At 38.8% G+C, this 8,523-nt stretch overlaps 1 protein-coding gene across 2 annotated transcripts in view; it reads right to left on the minus strand.

The window, feature by feature from the left end:
* Positions 1 to 213, minus strand: part of GPR174 (G protein-coupled receptor 174) — a 59,130-nt gene extending 58,917 nt beyond the window's left edge. Inside the window, exon 1 of one of the 2 annotated variants that reach the window (XM_014545035.1) lies at positions 170 to 213. The gene's annotated coding sequence lies outside the window, so the exon portion shown is untranslated. The remainder of the gene's footprint in view (positions 1 to 169) is intronic. The other variant, XM_014545034.1, reaches the window with a different exon arrangement.
* Between the last annotated feature and the right edge of the window lie 8,310 nt (positions 214 to 8,523).

An 8,523-nucleotide genomic window follows, 5' to 3' on the forward strand; every position in this document is an offset into this window, starting at 1 on the left:
AGAAAGAGAGAGAGAGAGAGAGAGAGAGAGAGAGAGAGAGAGAGAGAGAGAGAAAGAGGGAAAGAAAGAAAGAAAGAGTAAAAAAAAAAAATGAAACAACAACAATGAAAGAAAGCCAAAAGAAAAATTAAGACAGCAAAAGGGGAAAAAATTAAATTCTCAGCATTACCTAACCACTATCATGTTGGAAAGCATGCTAGCGAAATGTCAGAGTGAAATATGCAAACCACCCTGTGCACACTGAACATTTCCGTTTTCCAGGGGGCAGCACCTCTCTCTCTCTCTCATTAATGATGCAAGGTGCAGAGCTATACTATGGGCTGTACATTTAGTTTGAAAAGCTTCACACTTAGCAAAGAACCTCTCACCTCTCATCTCTATTTATAGGGCTAAGTGCATTGTCTACCAATCTGCGACTGCACCAAGTATTGAGTGCAATTTCCTTGGTATTTGTACAAACAATAATACACAACCTATTTATTTATGGAACCCTCTGTTGAAGGTAGGTGCCCTCTGCCCCCTGCCATAGTTAGTGGACCATTGCAATCTAAACTGTGATCCTTTCTCACAGCTCCTCAGTTGGTGTGTTTAGGTACCAAAGTGGACATTACTTATTTAAGGATATCCCTTAGGTAGCTCCCAATAAAGAAGTCAAGGTGTGGTAGACCTCTACCTAGAGTATTCTTGTATGTGCAAACCTCTGAACTCCTGACATTGAAATAAATACCCTGCTTTTAAAGAGGAATTTGGAGATTCTAAACTCACCTCCCACTTCCTGTTCACACACTCTGCATTCCCCTCAGAGACCCTGTGAAAAGGAAGTGCAGGTGAGCTCCCATTTCCTCTCAGTGGTCAGGGAGGATTGAGTGAAAAGGATCTGGTTTCCTGTAGACTAGACCCATAGACACAGCCTCTTGAAGATGGTGTTTCAAGGAGCCTCAGGGTCTCAGAACCAACTGTCACACTGTATTAGGCATCTAACACCTTACCACCACTACCACCAGCAGCACCGCTAGAAGATGAACAGAAGGAAGCTGAAGCAATCCTCAAGACTTGAGTAGTATTTCTAGATAAGAGCAAGATAATTGTTCAAATAGACCATGGGAGAAAGAAATATGTTAGTGCAGGTCCAGCCTCATGCCAGGGCATACCTGTGGGGTATATTATAGAGAGAACCTGTAAGTCTTTCTGCCTCAAAATACTTCCTTGACTAATACATGAAACATCAGTCATTTGCAGGTAAGTGTTCCCTTCTTCCTGAAGTCTTGATTTTCAAATCCTGATGCTCTTGGAAATATACTTATTTGAAAACTTGGTGTGAATGAATTTATTAGAATTGGGAAGATGGGTGTAGATGGTGGGAGCAGGATATAAAGAAAAGCTAATAAGATCCCAGGATAGGAAAACTGAACTGCCAAAGCAATCTTTAGTAATTTTGTACTAGGCTAGTTATGATGAGAACAGTCCTAAGCAAGTGGGGTAAAATATAAGGGGGGAAATGTAAATTAATCATAATTTGCATTAGGTCAGATATGTTTACAATAAAATAAAATATATTGCCCTTTGTCTTTTTATTCTTTACTCTGAGTTCTGGCATAATATGCAGGTGATGCTGTGTTTATTAAAGAATTTTTCTACTTGATTTTGGTGTGTCTAGAGTTTATTGGGATGTTCTCTCCCCTCACACAGCCTTAGCTCCATTCAGCAAATATTTATTGAAAAACTGCTAAAAGCACACCCGAGGGGAAGGGGAGAATGTGGGGAAAACTGTGAGAGTGGGCTGCTGGTAAAAGAAAGGGTGTCATCTCTCAGGAGCTTTTTAGAATCTAGATAAGACATTATGCAATTGTCTCAAATATAAGGCAATGTATATGTAATAAAGGCCTAATAATGTCATATCTAGTGCTGCAACATTTTACAGAGGAAGTCAGAGTTCCTGGAGCACTGAGATAAGGAGTGAAATTTCAGGCAAGTCTTCCAGGAGAAGGAGAGTTTGTGCTGGATCTATTAAGAATAGCAGGGTTTTGCCAGGCCTGCATGGCTCAGCGGTTGAGTGTCGACCTATGAACCAGGAGGTTACAGTTCAATTCCCGGTCAGAGCATATGAACGGGTTGAGAGCTGGATCTCCAGTGTGGGGCGTGCAGGAGGCAGCCAATCAATGATTCTCTCTCATTATTGATGTTTCTATCTCTCTCCCCCTCTCCCTTCCTCTCTGAAATCAATAAAAATATATTTTTTAAAAAGAATAGCAGGATTTTTGTCTATGAGTCTGTCTCTTTTCTTTTTTAGTTTATTTTGTTCATGATACTCCACATATGAGTGAAATCATATTGTTTTTGTCTTTGTCTCTGGCAGGATTATTTCACTTAGCATAATATTTTCTAGGTCCATCCATGCTGTTGCACAAGGTAAAATTTCCTTATTTTTTTTTTACAGCTAAGTAGTATTCCATTATGTAAATGTACCACAGCTTTTTATCTTGGTTATTGTAAATAATGCTGCAATGAAATCTGTATAATTTTATTAACCAGTGACACCTCAATAAATTCAATAAAAAGGAAAAAATAATAGCAATTTCAATAAGTAGAGAACAGAAAGATATTCAGTTTTCTAAAAACCCATAAATATCTCTGCTTTGTATGAGCACACCTTTCATTATTTTCATTTACTTCCTGTCTGATTCAACCAAATAGCTTTAGGAGACACAAAATAATCACACATTTTGAAACAACATACCCGGTGGTGAAATTTCCTGAGCTAGACTGCACGTACCTTTCCTTTTTAGGACAAAGAACTTTAGCCTGATTAAAATGAAAGGAATACCCCTATAGCAACATTGTTAAATTCCACTACAAATTGGCTAAATAATAATAGTATATCAGAGCTGAAGGGAATAAGAGTGATGATTTAGTCTAAGCTTTCATTTTAAAGATAAAGAAGGTAAAAAAGGAAGTAATAAGGTTCATGTATCACAGTAAATTAATGATAAAGTGGGGGCCTAAACTCAAGTTTCTTTACTTTTAAGACAATATTATCACCAAAGTTATTTCCATCTGGCCAGTCTCATGACACCTATGAAATGTGTGATTTATTTGTAGTTATATCATCTGTGGAAAGACATTGTCTTGCTAGTTACATAGGAAAGGTCAAATACAAATAGACTTGAAAGCTAAGTTCTATGGTTCTGTCTTTACACATAAAAGACATTTTGTCTTACTTAGGTCTATTTAAAATTACAAAGGTCAAGCCCACTTAAAGATACAGATCAAGATGATTCCTTTATCTTTCTCAGTAGTGTAATTGTGAAATGTAAAGAAATATTAAAGTAGATATAAAGGAAAGTTTTGAGCTTTTATTATTGGTTTGAGGAATTTTCTTTTTAATAAATGTTTCATTATCACTTAATATTTACCTTATAATTCCAAAATTACTTTTTCAGCTAGCTTCTTTGTTATGTTGTACATCAAATATTACATGGTGCAATACAGATTATCATTAATATAGTTTTTGTAAATATATTCACATCAGACCTGCAATTTACCCCCACAGAATTCATGAGTTACTACCTTCAAAGAAACAGTTTATTCACCCAAATAAGATAAGATACATAAAAAAAACTGTAAAATATGAAAGGACAGTTCAAAGCAATGCTGAAAAAACTATAATATTTCTGTTGAGCAAATATTCAATTGTGTCTTTCTAAGAACTGCAAACTGCTTTATGCCTTGTTATGTGATTGTGCAGAATTAATACTTCATCATCAATAGAAAATCAGTGTGCTTCATTTAACAGATTAAAACATTTTTTTAAAAAAATTGATTACCTAAATTATTTTCTTTGCAGAGTAACTAGTTAAAGCACTAATTATACCCATTCTTAGTTTAAGTAAATTACTTTTTTATGGAAGGAGAGGGTATTTTATAGTCTGTGAGTTGGCAATATGCTAGGTATTATCCTATCAGTTTTACAGTCTTTATCTTACTTATTCATCTGAGCAACCCTGTGTTTTAAGTACTATTTGTTCCTGTTTTATAGTTGAAAAAAAGACAGCATTGTTAAATAGCTTTCCCCAAGTTATACAGCTTTTACAGTCAGGAAATGCTGAGAATTGATTTGGAGTTTTGAAATTAAGATTTCAAGACAGAGAATATCATTCTCAGACCTTAGTGGTGCCTATTGGTAAATGATAATATTGAAAACAAATTATATTAATCTTTAAAAATATACAATAAAATAAGAATTTGTAAATATAGATTCAAGATATTCACCAGGCCAAGAGAAAAATTCCCACAGTCTTGGGATTATGGATGTATGACATAAGAGGGATTCTCTATTTAGGGGACTCCCACATAGTCCTAAGTAGACTATAAAATATCTCCCAGTACCATAATTTCAAGCAGTTCCAATATAGGTAACCAACTCCACTCCTTTCTTTGACAAAGTTTTGTTATATCTGATATCATTATGTTTTTCTTTCTTTGGGGGTAAGCCTCAGTCTTGATCATGGAAGAAGGTGGAATGACAAAATCCCCTTTACAGAAATTTACTGAATCCAGAATGAAAATAGAAGGAAATTGGTGGAAAGTTGTTTTTCTATTCCAGACAAATAGCCCAGGAGCCAAATACAAAAAGCCAGTTTACTCAAGACGACACCTATTTGAAAAACCAATGTAGTGAAATTTAATTTGTTCATTGAGTTTATTCTTTATCTAGAAAATAAAGGAAATATTAAATGGTCCAGAACACAGTGTCCAAAATAAAAAATAATTGTGTTATTATGTATTGGAACAAGTTTGGGTCCGGAAAGGAGCCTGATTTTCTATTTTTGAAAATGTCCAGAGAATCCTAATATATAAAAACCCAGGGTCCACAATGTCCAAAATGACCAAAGGCTCAACTGACCGGAAGTCAGTCCTGCAGTCAGTTCTGGGTTGCTGTGGAGACCCAGCACTGACAGCCACCGCGGCAGGCATGGTGACCCAGCACTGACTGCAGAGGGGGCTGTGGATCAGGCCTGGAGAGAGAAGCAGGGTCTGATCTGTAGCCTCTGTGGCAGCTGTCCATCAGCCCTTGCCTCTCTCTTTCTCTCCAGGCCTGGCCAACAGCTGTGCTTCTTTCTCTCGGGGCCTCTGCGGGGGCTGCTGATCAGCCCCGCCTCTCTGATCAGGCCTGGAGATAGGCCTGGAGATGCTGACTGGCATAGAAACTGACCAATCAGAACATAATCTAGGTGAACTGCAAAGGCAGAACATAAAGTGGGGGCTGAGGAGGGGTTTTAAGGACAATAGCTGTTTGGTGTAAGGTGTAAAAGAGCAGTTCAATTTTTTAATGAACAGTTTGGCAGTATAGTGCCTATGGCTGGCTATCAGTCCAGATATAGGGATTATGTATTTTTGTCTATCAAGAGCATCTGCTCCTGCTGAAAAAGGCTTCCCTCCACCCATTTAAGCAATCCTATCCCATATAATCTATCTATACTAATAAAAGGGTAATATGCTAATTAGACCAGGTCACAGCCATCTTCCAGAAGTCCAACTTCCTTCTGGACAAAGCCATGATGGTGGGGGCCGAGGCAGAGACAGTTAGAGGTGATCAGGCTGGCAGGGGAGGGCAGTTGGGGGTTAGATCAGGCCAGCAGGGGAGGGCAGTTGGGCGTGAGATCAGGCCTACAGGGGAGGGCAGTTGGGGGTGAGATCAGGCCTGCAGGGGAGGGAAACTCAGGGCAAGATCAGGCTGGCAGGGGAGGGCAGTTGGGGCCAACCAGGCTGGCAGGGGGAGGGCAGTTGAGGGTGAGAACAGGCCAGCAGGGGAGAGCAGTTGGGGGCAACCAGGCCGGCAGGGGAGGGCAGTTGTGGCAAGTTCAGGCCGGCAGTGGAAGGCAGTTAGGGGTGAGATCAGGCCGGCAGGGGAGAGCCATTGGGGTGAGATCAGGCCAGCAGGGGTGGACAGTTAGGGGCAATCAGGCAGGCAGGCAGAGAGGTTAGGGGAGATCTGGCAGGCAGGCAGGTGAGTGGTTAGGAGCCAGCAGTCCCAGATTGGGAGAAGGATCGGGCCTAAACTGGCAGTTGGACATCCCCTAAGGCAGTGATGGTGAACCTTTTGAGCTCGGCGTGTCAGCATTTTGAAAAACCCTAACTTAACTCTGGTGCTGTGTCACATATAGAAATTTTTTGATATTTGCAACCATAGTAAAACAAAGACTTATATTTTGATATTTATTTTATATATTTAAATGCCATTTAACAAAGAAAAATCAACCAAAAAAATGAGTTCACGTGTCCCCTCCGACATGCGTGTCATAGGTTCACCATCACTGCCCTAAGGGGTCCCTGATTAGAGAGGGTGAAGGCTGGGCTGAGGGAACCCTCCCCATGCATGCATGTTGTGCACTGGGCCACTAGTATTATATAAAAGTCACACTGTAAGTGTAAATGTGAATTGAATTTCCCAATAAAAATTAGGACTCAAGGGAATAGAGAAAAGGGGTGCTACTTGGATATATATGCTGAGATCAGAATCCAAGGCTGGAGTGGTTTTATTCTTTCTGATTTTAAGTTATAATTAGCAATAAAAATGTAGTGAAGTTATATACTTTATTAGACTCTTGGTGATAAATGATTCAGGTGGATCCCATAAAAATCACTTTATAGAGCCGTATTCAAATATATACATGTGGACAAAGCCCTACAGAGGAAGAAATATCCTTTTCCATACACAAATAGAGGGTCACTTATCCCATGCAATATAATACTCAATGCAAATATTATACCCCACAAATGCCCACTCATATACCTGACATTAGCTCTAAAAAGTTAGTATTTCAGGTGTTTCTTTTTGGTTCTTCCCCTTCTGTGTCTTTTGTTTTGTTTGTTTTGCAAAAGCAAACTCTATTGAGAAGGATAACATATATAGCTTCACATTCCTTACTTAACGATTATTGGGTAATTCTCCTCTCAGTAGAGACCCTGGAATTTTCCAGACATCAGTAAAAGAATGATTAAGAGAGATGGGAAGAGTGTGGAGAATTATCTACCACACAACTTTGCCTTTGGTCAAATGTGCTGAAAACAAGAGACTCACAAAGTTTTTAAATAAAAGGATTCTTAGACATCTTCCTATGTATCAGTTTTTACTGGTGAGCTATGCATGGACTTCAAAAGGTCCTGGAATCTCTGAAACATTTATGGTATTTTCTGTGTGCACTAATATGTGCACTTTTGGGGGGAGTAAGTCTAAATTTTAATTTGATTACCAAAAGGGACTGGTAGCAAAACCAAAAAAACAAAACAAAACACAAAACAAAACAAAAAAACCGTTAAGAATCACTGGACTGATGAGCATTGCTACTTCAGACTGTCTGCTAGCAGGAAGTGCAATCTAGCAGGAAGGGTACAGCAACTGAGGGTTTTCAGATAGTGATTACCCAAATTTCTACAAACCACTGATCTGTCCAACTTTCTCATTTTATAGGTGAGGAAATTGAAGCCCAGAGAGTGACAAATCTTGTATCACATAGTATAATCTAGATAAACTCAGTAGAAATTATTTTTAATCTAAGGAGAGATTAGCTCTCTTATTCTATCTCTATTTTCCTTGATGATTCACTGTGGGTGGAAAAGAGAGTGCTCAAAGTTTTGGATGCAGCCAAATACCATTACTGGTATTTGCAATAATGGCAGAAGAGGAGATATGGTAAAAAGAGTACACAAATGTTGAATAACAGGCTTTTGCCATGATATTTAATGAAATTTTAAAGCATAGTTTCTTCAGCTTAGAGAATATCTGAAAATGTATGAATTTTTTGAGTGTGTGGAGAGAGAGAGAGAGAGAGAGAGAGAGAGATATTCTGTATATGCATTTTACCTGGAAAAGGTTCTATTGTCAGGTGGCTGCTAAGTGATCTCAGCCTCCATCCAAATAGCTTAGTGTCGTTCTTGGATATGCTGCTGTACCCAGACTCCCTCGTGGAACCTGAGTTTGGAGTCTGCGAAGTCATCAGGCATGCAGCTAATAAGGCCATATAGCTACAGAGAGACAATACTTGAACAAATGAGCCAGTGCAGGTCAGAGAGAGAGAGAGAGAGAAAGTGAGAGAGAGAGAGAGAGAGAGAGAGAGATCTTTGCTACCTGAGTTTTAACAGGGAACATTCCCCAAAATAACCAATCAATTCCCCAAGATTTTGTGGGCTTCTTAATCCAATCATCTAGCAAAGAACACTTGAGTTGTTTCCATGTCTTGACCACCATGAAAGATGCTGCAATGAATATAGGTGTGCATATATCTATATGAAAAACTGTTTTCAAATGTTTTGGGTAGATGCCCAGAAGAAGGGTTTCTGGGTCATATGGTAACTCTATCCTTAATATTTTAAGAAAACTCCATACTGGATTCCATAGCGACTGTGCCAGTTTACACTCTTACCAACAGTGAATGAGGGTTCCTTTTTCTCCACAACCTATCCAATACTTGTTATTACCTGTCTTGTTGATAATAGACATTCCAACAGATGTGAGGTGATATC

The sequence above is a fragment of the Myotis brandtii genome, unplaced genomic scaffold (genome assembly GCF_000412655.1).
Source record: "Myotis brandtii unplaced genomic scaffold, ASM41265v1 scaffold394, whole genome shotgun sequence".
NCBI classification, from domain to species: Eukaryota; Metazoa; Chordata; class Mammalia; order Chiroptera; family Vespertilionidae; genus Myotis; species Myotis brandtii.